General features: G+C 41.8%; 1 protein-coding gene and 1 non-coding gene across 3 annotated transcripts in view; both read left to right on the top strand.

Moving 5' to 3' along the window:
• SLC2A3 (solute carrier family 2 member 3) overlaps positions 1 to 13,499 on the top strand; it is a 78,307-nt gene that overhangs the window by 49,192 nt on the left and 15,616 nt on the right. The gene's annotated exons all lie outside the window — the stretch shown is intronic.
• On the top strand, positions 13,036 to 13,140 carry LOC146403429 (U6 spliceosomal RNA). Its single transcript, XR_014804684.1, has one exon. It is a non-coding gene; the product is annotated as a U6 spliceosomal RNA (small nuclear RNA).

Genomic DNA, 13,499 nt, shown 5'->3' with positions numbered 1-13,499 from the left:
TTTTAATGAGTGTGAAGAGATATCTTATTGTAATTCTAATTTGCATTTCTCTGATAATTAATGGTATTTAGCATCTTTTCACATGCCTCCCCTGCACCATCTTTGGCTGCCCCCGCAGCATGTGGAAGATCTCGGGCCAGGGATTGAACCCACACCACAGCAGCCATCTAAGCTGCTGCAGACAACACCAGATCCTTAACCCACTGCACCACAAGGGAACTCCTTTTCATATTCTTGTCATGTTTATATCATCTTTGAAGAAATGTGTGTTCTAAGGCCTTTGCCCATTTTTAAATCATGTTATTCAATTGTTTTGTTGATGAGTTCTTTATGTATTCTGGATATTAAGCCCTTACCAGATATATGATTTGCAAATATTTTCTCCCATTCCAAAGGTTGCCTTTTCACTCCACTGACTGTGTCCTTTGATGAACAAAACTTTTTATGTTTAATGTAGTCCCATTTGTCTATTTTTACTTTTTTGTTACCTGTACTTCTGGTGTCATATTCCCCAAATCAATATTCCATTAAATTTTAAGTCTCAGGAGTAAGTAATTCGCATTGGCTCAGTGCTCTGACCTCCAGGCCCATGGAGGTGGCCTTGTTGAGCCCTCAATCCTGGGTACCAGCCTGACCCACTGAAACAGGCAAAGTAGCCTTGCCTTGAAGGCCATGTGCTCTGTGGTGGGAGTGGCAGCTCTCTGATACCATTTTCATGATATCATCAGCAATCAGGGCCACTCTTTTTTACTTGTAGAATAATACCTGTTGATAGATCTCAGAAATCTGATAGCCTTCCTTCAATTTGTCTTATCTCTTTACCTTTTAGTCTACTCTGGCAGTGTTTCTGCCGGTATAACACTCTCTATATTCCTAGCTTCTGCTAAGGTGGCTGATTAAATCCAGGAATTTTACTCCTAGTCTCTCTCAGATGATTTTATAGCCACACCCTTGGTTCCTCTCCAAAACAAACAGTTCCTTTTTTTTTTTTTTTTTTCCGATATGGATAGGATAAGAATGTTCTAAATCGTCAATTTCTAGTTCCTTTTTACCTAACAATTCCTTCTTCAATGTATCTCTCTCCTCTCACATTACTATAAGCAGCAAGCGGAGGCTATACCTTTAACACTTTGCTCAGAAACTTCCTCAACTTGAAGCTCCTGTTGTGGCTCAGCGATTACAAACCAGACTGGCATCCATGAAGATGCAGGTTGGATCCCTGGCCTCACTCAGTGGGTTAAGGATCTGGCTTTGCTGTAAGCTGTCGTGTAGCTTGGATCTGGCATTGCTGTGGTTGTGGCCTAGGCCAACAGCTGCAGCTCAGATTCAACCCCTAGCCTGGAAACTTCCATATGCCTCAGGTATGGCCCTAAAAAGCAAAAAAAAAAAAAAAAAAAAAAAAAAATGGGGGGGGGAGTTCTGTTGTGGCTCAGTGATAACGAACCCAACTAGTATCCATGAGGATGTGTGTTCCATCCTTAGCTCACTCAGTGGGTTAAGAATCCAGTGATACTGTGAGCCATGATGTAGGTCTGAGACACAGCTCGGATCCTGAGTTTCTGTTGCTGTGACTGTGGTGTAGGCTGGCAGCTGAGATTCAACCCCCAGCCTGGGAATTTTTATATGCCTCAGGTGTGGCCCTAAAAAAAAAAAAACTAAATTAAATTAAATTTAAAAAGAGAGTCCCATCATGGTGCAGCAGATACGAATCCAGCTAGGAACCACGAGGTGCTCGGTGGGTTAAGGATCCGGCATTGCCATGAGCTGTGGTGTAGATCGAAGATGCGGCTCGGATCTGGCGTGGCTGTTGGCTGTGGCATAGGCTGGTGGCTGTGGCATAGGCTGGTGGCTACAGCTCCGAATGGACCCCTAGCCTGGGAACCTCCATATGCCAAGGTTGTGGCCCTAAAAAGACAAAAGACCAAAAAAAATAATAATAATAAAAGAAAAGAAAAAGAAAAAAAGAAAAAGAAATCTCAGCTCCATAGCCTATTTTATCACAAACACATTCTATTTTTCACAAAACACTAAAACACAGTTCCACCAAGTTCTTTGATGCTTTATAACAAGGATCAACTCTCCTCTGTTCTCCAGTACCGTGTTCCTCATGTCCACCTGAGACCCCCGGAATCACCTTTAACACTCATACTCCTATTGACAATTTCTTCAAGGTGACCTAGGCTTTTTCTAGTGTGTATCCCCAAACTCCTCCAGCCTCCATCCACATGTTTAGGTGTTTGTTATAGCAGCACCCTACTTCTTGGTACCAAAATCTGTATTCGTTTGAGTTCTGCAAAGAAACAACCGATAGAATGTGTATATACAGGTTTTCCCAGTTTTCCAGCAGCAGAGCATTCCTATGAGACCTTTCATAAGCTGAATGACATAAGAAAAAAATTTAATTACCTTAGAATACATCTTACTAATGGGTGCACAAAATAAATCAAGATAAAGCAGAGGTGCTTAGAGGCAGAGTAAAGCAATGGCAGCTTGACGCTAAAATGCCGAGTGTTGATCCTGGGGAAGCAGTTTGGCCATGCCAAGCTCATTTATGGCTCGCTGCAAAACAAATGGTTGCTTCAAGCTATTTTCACTTTTCACTTTTTCCCCTAAAAGTGAAAATCCTCTTTGGATTTTGTTGTTGTTGTTGTTAATGAAAATAGGTACTAATGTAGATCTTTCATAAAAGTGAACTGGGGAGTTCCCGTGGTGGCGCAGCAGAAAGGAAACCGACTAGGAACCACGAGGTTGTGGATTCAATCCCTGGCCTCGCTCAGTGGGTTAAGAATCTGACGTTGCCGTGAACTATGGTGTAGGTCGCAGATAAGGCTCGGATCTGGCATTGCTGTGGCTCTGGTGTAGGCCGGCAGCTGTAACTCCAATTAGACCCCTAGCCTGGGAACCTCCATATGCCGCAGGTTCGGCCCTGAAAAGGCAAAAGACACACACACACACAAAGTGAACTGGTAGAAATTCCCACTGTGGTGCAATGGGATTGGCAGCATTTCTGCAGCACCAGGACACAGGTTCAATCCCTGACCTTGCTAAATGGGTTAAAGGATCCAGCATTGCCACAGCTGTGGCCTAGGTCACAACTGCAGCACAGATCTGATCCCTGGCCCAGGAACTCCACATGCCTCAGGGCAGGGGGGGGGAAAAAAGTGATATAAAGCAGACTTTCAAAAAGTGGAGGATACTTGTATATAGAAAAATATTTTTAAGGGATTTGTTCCTGATTTTATAGAAGCTGGCAAGTCCAAAATCTGCAGGGCGGGTTGGCAGCTTGGGAACCAATGAAAAATCACTGCTACAGTACAAAGGCCATCAAGCTGGAGACTAAGGAAACCTGGGGTTGCAATTGAAGTCCAGAGGCAGTCTGCTGGTAGAATCCTTCTTGCCAGGGGAGGTGGGGGCAAAGCTGGGACGAAGGTGTCAGGTCTTCATTCTTTTTAGGTCTTCACCTGATTAGACAAGGCCCACCCACACTATGGCAGACAATCAGCATCACTCAAAATCCATCACTTAACTGTAAATCTCATCCAAAAGCATCCTCACAGAATCATGCAGAATAATATTTGATCAAATATCAAGGTACTGTGGCCTAGTTAGGCTGACACATAAAATTAACACTCTTTCTATATTAAAATATAAGCTCTGTGAGGGTAGGGAGCTTTGTCTTAGTGGACATTTGCATTGCTTGTGCCTAAAACTGTAGCTAGCCCTCAAAAGGTACTTACTAAACAGTTGATGAAAAATACATAAATAACTGAATAAATAAATATTTACTAGAGCTTTAGAGTTTATCAGGTTTTTTTTTTTCCCACTTGCATTATCACATGTAAGTATCCCAGTAATTCTCTTTTTTTTTTTTTTTTTTTTTTTGTCTTTTTTTTTTAGGGCTGCACCTGTGGCATATGGAAGTTCCCATAGGGGTTGAATCAGAGCTATAGCCACAGCCACAGCAACGCCGGATCTGAACTGCGTCTGCAACCTACACCACAGCTCGTGGCAACCCCAGATCCTTAAGCCCCTGAGCGAGGCTAGGGATCGAACCTGCATCCTCATGGATTCTAGTCATACTCATTTCTGCTGAGCCACAACGGGAATTCCTATGCCAGTAATTCTTTAGGTATTTTGGCCTCCAATTAAATACTGAAATGGAGATAGAAAACAAATGACCAGTTCAAATGTTTAAACTCTGGTTCATGTTCCAGAGCTGGGACTCATATTTCACTCTTTTGACTTTAATTCTCTGCTTAGTCAACTGTAATTATTCTCTCTGCCTTACTTATTCTTCCTAGTGTTGATAAAAGGAAATAGATAACTTGATAATGGCAAGTCTCTGCTGAGTGTTAAAAAGGGCAAACAATGACAGGAGGATATTTGTGCCCCACCCAAGGCAGCAGAGTGAGGGCCATGGGTGTCAGGGGCGGTGTCAACTTCTGCTTGGTGGTGAGTGAGTGTCTGGGAAGCACTGAGATGCTTTGCAGAGAGTGTCCCTTTCCAAGAAGATGGCCAGTTACAAAAACACTTCAGAGGGTCTCTGTAATATAAACCCAGGGTTTTTCTCCGTGCTTCTTATCTTTCAGAATTAGTCTGGCATGTCACTCCCCCGAGTGGGATGAGTGGGACAAGCACAAGATTTTGTTATGCTACTTACAGCAGCCTGCAGTTCTGAAATTATGAATTGCTTATTTCTGGAATTTTCCATTTAATATCTTTGGTGGGATGTTTGTAGGCATTGGGGAAAGGTTGGGGCTGAATTGGGGGTAGCTGCTTTATAAGGTAATGGTTTTTTGTGGGTTTTTTTTTTTTTTGGTTTTAATTGTGACAGACACTCACTTCCCCCTTTTAGTAACCTAGCTCTTCCTTCTTCTTCAGCTCTGCCTTTGTCAACTGTAATGATATATATATCTTTCTAGTTATTGTTTAGGGCATATTCTGACATATTTTTATTGATTGTTAGCAATAACTATAATTGCATGATGCTGTGGCATGGTAGAATCAGCTTAATCTCTGCCAAGTGTTAAAAAGTAGTTGATCCAAAAAAATTACTTGGCTTTGGCAACAGACTAAAAAGCATGAAATGAAGTTTCTGAGGTGATAGTACTAAATAAGGGCATCTGTTCCAAGAAGTGTAGGGGTGTCGTATCAAGCAGCAAAGTTCATTGCTCTTTTCATAGGACATTCTTACAAATTAACTCTTCAGTAGAAATTAATAATTGGATTTCATTAAAGAATTGACAAGAAGCAAGCCTAGTTGACTTATTCAGCTTATTCCATAGGGCTTAAAAGGTGAGAGGTATTGATGAAACCGACACAAGACAGATTATAAATTTTTAGTTGTCATGGTGGTTTACAGATAATAATAAAGAGTTTATGTTCAGTCAGTACTCAATGTGTCCTCTCCCATACCAAACTATTTGCCTCCAAAATGAAATTTTTTAATTCCCCACAAATACTTACCAAGTGTCTACTTTTTTTTTTTTTTTTTTTTTTTTTTTTTTTAGTTTTTGTCTTTTTAGAGGGCCAAACCTGCAGCATACAAATATTCCCAGGCTAGGAGTCAAATCGGAGCTGTAGCTACTGGCCTATGCCTCAGCAATGCCAGATCCGAGCCGCATCTGCGACGTACACCACAGCTCACGGCAACGCCAGATCCTTAACCCACTGAGCGAGGCCAAGGATCAAATCTGCGTCCTCATGGATACTAGTCAGATTCGTTTCTGCTGAGCCATGACGGGAACTCCACCAAAGGTCTATTTAAATAATGTGATGTGCCAAGTACTGAGAGGGTATGGAAATGGTGTTGGAGGAAGAGATAGAGAAACAAAATGAACGCAGCTTTTGCTTTCAAGATTAGAGAAGATTAGTAGTTCCTGAGGTGGCTCAGTGGTAACAAATCCAATTAGTATCCATGAGGACTCGGGTTCGATCACTGGTCCCGATGAATGGGTTAAGGGTCCAGCATTGCTGGGAGCTGTGGTGTAGGTCGCAGACAAGTCTCGGATCCCATGTTGCTGTGGCTGTGGTGTAGGCTAGTGGCTACTGCTCTGATTAGACCTCTAGCCTGGGAACTTCCATATGCTGCAGGTGCGGCCCTAAAGAAAAGATAAATAAATAAAATAAAATTGACAACCTACCTAAACAAATAAAAAGAAATGTTCTGGAGTTCTCCAGTGGCTCAGTGGGTTAAAGATCTGGTGTTGCCACTGCTTTGGCTCTGGTTACAGCCATGGCTTAGGGTTTGATCTCTGGCCTGGGAACTTCCGCATGCCCCAGGGGTGGCCAAAAAAAGAGAGGGAGAGAGAGGCAGGGAGATATTCTAAGAGATAAAATATCGGCCAAACGCACACAAGACATCTTTTTAGATTAGGCGTATAGCCTGTAGCATTAAAGAGTAAGGATAACAAGTCCTCAACACTATGTGCTTACCAGTAAAGTAAGCACTGGACTAGACTATTACTAGAGGGCTTCTTTTTTTTTTCTTTTATGGGCCACCTCTTTGGCATATCAAAGTTCCCAGGCTAGGGGTCAAATCAGAGCTACAGCTGCCAGCCTGCATCACAGCCACAGCTACCAGCCTGCATCACAGTCACAGCAATGATGGATTGGAGCCTCGTCTGCAACCTGCACCACAGCTCACAGCAACGCCAGATCCCCAACCCACTCACTGATCAAGGCCAGGGATGGAACTGCATCTTCAGGAATACTAGCTCGATTGTTTCCTCTATGCCACGATGGGAATTCCCGTTTGTTTTTTAATGTTAAACAGAGAGATTGATTAGACAGATTAGACAGAACTTCAGAGAAGGCTGGTGCCGTTTACACAGACAAGAGATAGAGTTCCTGTCGTGGCTCAGTGGTAAATGAACCTGACTAGTATCCCTGAGGATGATGGTTCATTTCCTGGCCTTGCTCAGTGGGTTAAGGATCCGGCACTGCCATGAACTGTGCTAGAGGTCGCAGATGTGGTTCGGATAGCAAGTTGCTGTGGCTGTGGTGTAGGCCAGCAGTTACAGCTCCGATTCAAAAAAAATTAAAAAGGAGTTCCCGTTGTGGTGCAGTGGTTAACGAATCCGACTAGGATCCAGGACGTTGAGGGTTCAATCTCTGACCTTGCTCAGTGGGTTAAGGATCCGGCGTTGCTATGAGCTGTGGTGTAGGTCACAGATGTGGCTTGGATCCCACATTGCTGTAGCTCTGGTGTAGGCCAGTGGCTACAGCTCCGATTAGACCCCTAGCCTGGGAACCTCCATATGCCGCAGGAGTGGCCCTAGAAAAGGCAAAAAGACCAAAAAAAAATAAAAAAAAATAAAACAGACAAGAGACTGATTGTACTTTTTTTTTATGTTGGCTTTACACTTTATCAATAAAAAAGATGGAAAGATTCTAGTATAGTTGTAATTTTCAAATACCTTAAGGAATGATTCTTGGGAAATAAAGGAGCTTGGAGCACTTTAATCAAGTTTATGAAGTTCCACCCACCTACACCATTAAAGGGATTATGTTTTATCTAAGAGACACGTTTTTGAGACTTCTATGAATCACTCCAGTTTTATTTTTGTTTTGTTTTGTTTTGTTTTTCGGCCTTGCCCACTGCTGCAGAAGTTCCAGGGCCAGAGAGGGCACCTGTGCCACAGCAGTAACTGGAGCCACAGCGGTGACAATACCAGATCCTTTTTTTGTTTTGTTTTGTTTTTGGATAAAGGAGAAAAAGTTAGCTTTATTACTTTGCCAGGCAAAGGGAGCCACAGCAGGCTAATGCCTTAAATAAAGACTCTGCCTGGGAGTTCCCATCGTGGTGCAGTGGTTAACGAATCCAACTAGGAACCATGAGGTTGCGGGTTCGGTCCCTGCCCTTGCTCAGTGGGTTAAGGATCTGGCGTTGCCGAGAGCTGTGGTATAGGTTGCAGAGGCGGCTTGGATCCCGCGTTGCTGTGGCTCCAGCGTAGGCTGGCGGCTACAGCTCCGATTCGACCCCTTGCCCGGGAACCTCCATATGCCGCAGGATTGCAGCCCTAGAAAAAGCCAAAAAAAAAAAAAAAGACTCTGCCCCCAACACCAGATCCTTAACCCACAGAGCTATCAGGGAAATCCTGCACCATGAATCACTACCTTTATTAACAAATTTTTCCTGGAGTTCCCGTCATGGCTCATCGGTAATGAATTGGATCTAGCCTGGGAATTTACGTATGTGTGGTCTTACAAAAGAAAGAAAAAATCTTTCCTATAATCATGTTTACTAATTAATTATAGCTTGTTTAGATATTCAGCAGTCCTAACGATATATACAGTTATGTTTGAGATAGATTATGGCACAAAGGAAGTATATCTATTTAGATTTTTCTGAGAATATTTTACAAAGGGGAAATTGCTTATTTAATTTTATTTATTTATTTATTTATTTATTTTTAAATGAGTGTTGCCATGTTTATTTCAGGTTCTCTCTTGGGGTTTTTTTTTCTTTTTTGCCACACAGGCAATATGTGGGAATTCCTGGGCCAGGGATTGAACCTACACCGCACAGCAGCAACCAGAGCCACAGCGGTGAGAAGGCAGGAGCCTCAACCCGGTAGGCCATCAGAGAACTCCCGGAAATTGCTTATTTTAGTATGAACAAGAGTTAGCCAGTTGGAAAGGATACTTAAGATGGAGGAGTATGAAAGAATGAGTCTCCAATAGCGTGATAGAATAAATTCAATTGTGTCTCTTCAAAATTTACCTTGAAATCTTTTTTTTTTTTTTTTTTTTAGGATTTGGAGCCACTTAGGCAGTTTATATATATATATGTATATATAGCGATTTTTTTTCCATTATAGCTGGTTTACTGCCTTGAAATCTTAACTTCTAGTCCATCAGAATGATTGTATTGGGAGATACAACCTTTAAAGAAGTGATTGATTTAAAATGAGGCCCTCAGGTGGGCCTCAATCCAAGTTGAGTGATATTCTTATAAGAGGAAATTTAGACACTCAAAAGTCACCGTGGTTGCATGCACATAGGGAAAAAGGCTGTATGAGGACACATCCAAGACAAGGAGAGAGGCCTCAGAAGAAACCAAACCTGTCAACACTTTGATCTTGGACTTCTACCCTCCAGAACTGTGGGAGAATAAATATAATTTTTATTGCAGTATTCACTTCATTGAGATTTTTGCTTGATTGCAGTGATCTGAAACCAATCTTGCAATATCTCCAATGTGTGCATGTTTGTTTGTTTGTTTATTGCTATACCCATGGCATGTGGAGGTTCCCAGGGCAGGGGTGGAACCCTTGGCACAGCGGTGACCTGAGCTACAGCAGTGACAACACTGGATCCTTCACCCACTGAGCCACAAGGGAATGCCTATTTATTTATTTTTAATTTAATTTTTATTTTATTTTGGATTATAGTTGATTTGTAACATTGTGTTACTTACAGGTGAATAACAAAGTGATTTAGTTATATGTATATCCATTCTTTTTCAGATTCCTTTCCCATGTAGGTTATTAGAGAATATTGAGTAGAGTTCCCTGTGCTCTACAGTAGGTCCTTGTTGCAGATTAACTGTTTTATAGATAGCAATGTCTATATGTTAATCCCAAACTCCTAATTTATCCCTCCCCCTCGAAAATAACAATTTAACTGAATCCTGACCCTGTCTACTTGACCATAGCATCAGATCCCACAGGCTCAGGGCTCGATCTCACAAAACCACCTCCACTTCCGCTGCCAATCGGAAGTCTGAGTTATTACTTGTTCTTCTGAATGACTGGCTGTTAATGTGCCAGAGCAGCTGGCAGAACTCAGAGAATGTCTTCTTACATTTACCAGTTCATTATAAAGGTTCTTATAAAGTATGCAGATGAAGAGATATATAGAGGAAGGTCTGGAAAGATACTGAGAGCAGAAACGTGTTTCCATGGAACCACCCTCTCCAAATGTGAATATGTTCACCAGCCTGGAAAGTCACCAAGTCTTTTTGTTCCAGAGTTGTTATAAAATCCAATCGGTAGCTCTCCTTTCCCCTTCTTAAAGGTCAGCAGGTAGCACTAGAAGTGTCAACCCTCTAATCAATCACGTGGTCTCTCTCTGGTGACCAGTCCCATCCTTAGGCCACACCCTAAATCACTTCCTCAGCATGAATTTAGGTGAACCCAAACAACACACATTCCTGCCACTCAGGAAATTCCACGGGGTTTAGGAGATTTTTTATGCCAGGCATTAGACAAAAACCAAATATATTTCATATTAAACCACTCAGCCCTCAAAAACAAATACAGATGGTTTATTTAAACATTTTGTAGGAGTTCCCCGGTAGCCTAGTGGTTAAGGAGTCAGCATTGTCACTTCTGTGGCTCAGATTATTGCTGTAGCTTGGGTTTGATTCCTGGTCTGAGGAATTTTTTTTTCTTTTTTTTTAAAGGCTCCTATTGGACTCCTAGCCTGGGAAACTCCATATGCCATGGGTGCGGCCCTAAAAAGAAAACAAACAAATCAAACTTCAGTTTTGACAGCCACAAAGCCCTTAACTTCAAGGCTTTGAATTTCTCGAGAGTCTAAGAAATATATCTTTAGGAGTTCCTGTCGTCGTGCAGTGGTTAAGGAATCTGACTAGGAACGATGAGGTTGTGGATTCGATCCCTGGCCTTGCTCAGTGGGTTAACAATCCGGCGTTGCCGTGAGCTGTGGTGTAGGTCGCAGACGAGGCTCAGATCCTGCGTTGCTGTGGCTCTGGCATAGGCTGGCAGCTATAGCTCCAATTCGACCCCTAGCCTGGGAACCTCCATATGCTGCGAGAGCGGCCCACGAAATAGCAAAAAGACAAAAAAAAAAAAAAAAAAGAAAGAAATATATCTTTAAATACTCCTGGCCTTCATAGCTTCCTTCCTTTCTTTCTTTCCTTCTTTCTTATTTTGTTTTTGCTTTTTAGGGCCGTACCCGTGGCATGTAGAGGTTCCCAAGCTAGGGATCGAATTGGAGCTACAGCTGCTGGCCTACACCACAGCCACACAACGTAGGATCCGAGCCGCATCTGCAACCTACACCGCAGCTCATGGCAACGCCCGATCCTTAACCCATTGATTGAGGCCAGGGTTCGAATCCACAACCTCATCATTCCTAGTTGGATTCGTTTCTGCTGTGCCACGACAGGAACTCCTTTCCTTCTTTTTTCCTTCTTTTTTTTTTTTTTTGGCCGAATTCTTGGCAAATGGAAGTTCCCTGGCCAGGGATCAAATCTGAGCCATAGCTGTGACTATGCCACAGCTTCAGAAACACTGGACACTTAACCAACTGCACCACAGTGGGGACTCCAGAATTTTTCAGTCTTTCATATGCTCAGGAATGTACACTTTCTAAGAATAGTTAAAATTACATCCACTCAAGTTTAGGGTGTTACCTCTGCCTTTGACTTGAGGCTATATGTAGAAAACCATTCTACCAGTATTCTTCCTCAGTCAGAAAATGAGGAAGTTTCTTATGGCACAGGGGGTTAAGGATCTGGCATTATCACTGCAGTGCTTGGGTCACTGCTTTAGGGAGGTTCAATCCCAATTCCTGGGATTCCCTGGCCCGGGAATTTACATATGCCTTGGACAGGTTCAAAAAAACCTGGTACATTTAGTTGTTTCTTTATTGTTCATGAATAAAATAAGTGAGTAAATATGATTAAATGAGATTTAACAGAAATCTGTTCTATTCACTTCCTTTTTTAGACTCTTTGCTGCTACATTTTTTTCTTTTTGGTACTATTATGGATTTCTCAGTTCTACAGTATTCTCTTTGTGATGACAAATTATCCTAACTTTGGCTAGTAGGAGTTCCTTATAAATTGGCTCCTGTGTCCTTTGGCATGACAATACCAATCTTTGAAAACTTCTTTGTTTCCTGACACATTAAGATGTTTCAGGCTCATCTAAGATTAAGGTACGCTGTTAAGTGTAAAGTGCAGATTGGATTTTGAAGATCAAGTACCAAAAAAAGAGTAAAATACCTTATTAATAATTTTAAATTACATGTTAAAATGAGAATATTTGAGATATATTTGAGGTAAATAAAATATAATCATAAAAGTGACAATTTGTTTCTTTTTATTTTGTATTTATTTTATATATATATATATATATATATATATTTTTTTTTTTTTTTCTTTTTAGGGCCACACTCATGGCATATGGAGGTTCTCACACTAGGGGTCAAATCGGAGCCACAGCTGCCAGCCTACGGCACAGCCACAGCAATACCAGATCTTTAACCCACTGAGCGAGGCCAGGGATCGAACCCACAACCTCATGGTTCCTAGTCAGATTCGTTTCTGATGCACCTGACGAGAACTCTTCTTTTTATTTTTTAAATGTGACTTTACTAAGAAAATTTTAATCTCCTATGTGGTTCACATTGTTTCTGTTGGACAGCGCTGATCTAGACTTTATTCAATAACCTGTTCAAGTTTTTTGATCAGGAGATGATGTGATTACAGTTTTTTTTGTTTTGTTTTGTTTTTTGTCTTTTTGCTATTTCTTGGGCCGCTCCCGCGGCATATGGAGGTTCCCAGGCTAGGGGTCCAATCGGAGCTGTAGCCACTGACCTACGCCAGAGCTAGAGCAACACGGGATCCGAGCCGCGTCTGCAACCTACACCATAGCTCACGGCAACGCCGGATCGTCAACCCACTGAGCAAGGGCAGGGACCGAACCCGCAACCTCATGGTTCCTAGTCGGATTCGTTAACCACTGCGCCACGACGGGAATTCCTACAGTTTTGACTTAGGGCAATTCATCCAGCCCTTGTGTGTGATAGATTACCTTTTGAAGGATATTGGAGGAGGGAATAAAGTAATAAAGATCTGAGAGCTGGGATTAGGTCCTTTAGGATCAATTGGACTGATGAATAGCTGAAACCCAGTTTGGACGGGAAAATCATTTCTCAAATTTTTTCTTTCTTCACCTGAAAGGGTTTGTTTTTTGTTTTTTTGAGAGTTTATTTTCTACAGTGTTTTCAAATTCAAAATGAACTCCATCTAATAAAAGAAGATTAACAAATTAACATTCCGTGCTCACTTTTAGCACATATACTAAAATTGGAATGATACAGAGAAGATTAGCACGGCCCCTGTGCAAGAATAACACGCAAATTCATGAAGTGGTCCAGATTTTTCCAGCTGTAATGTAAAAAATAAAAATCATTATAAAATAAGAAAAAAAAACAAATTAATATCCCCATGCAAAAGTTGTTCTTTATGAGAACTATTACAAATCTGAGCAAAGAGTAGAATTAACTTGGAACCTCTTTAGAGCTGTCACTCGTTTTTCTGCTTGGGAATGCCATTTGCATTGTTCTGTGAAAGAGGTAGTTTTTCCTGTCTTTACCTTGACACATAGGAATGTTTATAGTCCTTTGGTTCCCTGATTTTAAGACTTTGGATCTGTTTGTTTTCCTCCTTGGTTATCACTTTACCAAACATCCTCCCGCAGAGCAACACGAAGCTGAGGTTCAGATTCATGGTGGCACCTGCA

The sequence above is a fragment of the Sus scrofa genome, chromosome 5 (genome assembly GCF_054392235.1).
Source record: "Sus scrofa isolate SSC_HxYL_T2T_F1_AM1 chromosome 5, Sscrofa_HxYL_maternal_Yorkshire_Landrace_v2.0, whole genome shotgun sequence".
Taxonomy (NCBI): Eukaryota; Metazoa; Chordata; class Mammalia; order Artiodactyla; family Suidae; genus Sus; species Sus scrofa.
The sequence above is the reverse complement of the archived record's forward strand: the minus strand, read 5'-3'. Positions and strand labels throughout refer to the sequence as shown.